This window comes from Triticum dicoccoides, unplaced genomic scaffold (assembly GCF_002162155.2).
Source record: "Triticum dicoccoides isolate Atlit2015 ecotype Zavitan unplaced genomic scaffold, WEW_v2.0 scaffold2376, whole genome shotgun sequence".
Lineage (NCBI taxonomy): Eukaryota > Viridiplantae > Streptophyta > Magnoliopsida > Poales > Poaceae > Triticum > Triticum dicoccoides.
Genome location: NW_021248164.1, coordinates 1 through 943, shown reverse-complemented (window position 1 = coordinate 943; position 943 = coordinate 1). Strand labels below are relative to the sequence as shown.

The 943-nt window shown below is 51.9% G+C and overlaps 2 non-coding genes and 1 pseudogene across 2 annotated transcripts; all 3 read right to left on the bottom strand.

The window, feature by feature from the left end:
* On the bottom strand, window positions 1-93 carry LOC119345433 (annotated as a pseudogene; the record flags this gene model as incomplete).
* A 296-nt stretch (window positions 94-389) lies between these two features.
* Window positions 390-508, bottom strand: LOC119345432. The gene has a single exon (XR_005167038.1). It is a non-coding gene; the product is annotated as a 5S ribosomal RNA (ribosomal RNA).
* A 297-nt stretch (window positions 509-805) lies between these two features.
* On the bottom strand, window positions 806-924 carry LOC119345431. The gene has a single exon (XR_005167037.1). It is a non-coding gene; the product is annotated as a 5S ribosomal RNA (ribosomal RNA).
* Between the last annotated feature and the right edge of the window lie 19 nt (window positions 925-943).

Sequence of the window (943 nt, the reverse complement as noted above, 5' to 3'; positions counted from 1 at the left end):
AGGTCACCCATCCTAGTACTACTCTCGCCCAAGCACGCTTAACTTCGGAGTTCTGATGGGATCCGGTGCTTTAGTGCTGGTATGATCGCATCCGACATGTTACCCCGGTCTTCGTCCCTTATCCTTGCCCCTCCCAGCTCCACTACAAAGACGATTGTACATTGCTTTGGCCACTCCCTCTCAACTACGGAGACGAGTTTAACGCGGTTTCCACCCCTCCCTCTCAACCGCACCAGTGCACGCTTGCCGCGCCACAACGCCGACGCTGGACCCGTGAATCGTGAGCACCCAGCTATGACTTACGCACTCGTGCAAAATAATAAAACACGGTAAATATATTACTTACACGTGCGTTTTGTTTTGCAAGCGGCGCGAAAAAAATTAAAAAGGGAATGCAACACGAGGACTTCCCAGGAGGTCACCCATCCTAGTACTACTCTCGCCCAAGCACGCTTAACTTCGGAGTTCTGATGGGATCCGGTGCTTTAGTGCTGGTATGATCGAATCCGACATGTTACCCCGGTCTTCGTCCCTTATCCTTGCCCCTCCCAGCTCCACTACAAAGACGATTGTACATTGCTTTGGCCGCTCCCTCTCAACTACGGAGACGAGTTTAACGCGGTTTCCACCCCTCCCTCTCAACCGCACCAGTGCACGCTTGCCGCGCCACAACGCCGACGCTGGACCCGTGAATCGTGAGCACCCAGCTATGACTTACCGCACTCGTGCAAAATAATAAAACACGGTAAATATATTACTTACACGTGCGTTTTGTTTTGCAAGCGGCGCGAAAAAAATTAAAAAGGGAATGCAACACGAGGACTTCCCAGGAGGTCACCCATCCTAGTACTACTCTCGCCCAAGCATGCTTAACTTCGGAGTTCTGATGGGATCCGGTGCTTTAGTGCTGGTATGATCGCATCCGACATGTTACCCCGGTCTT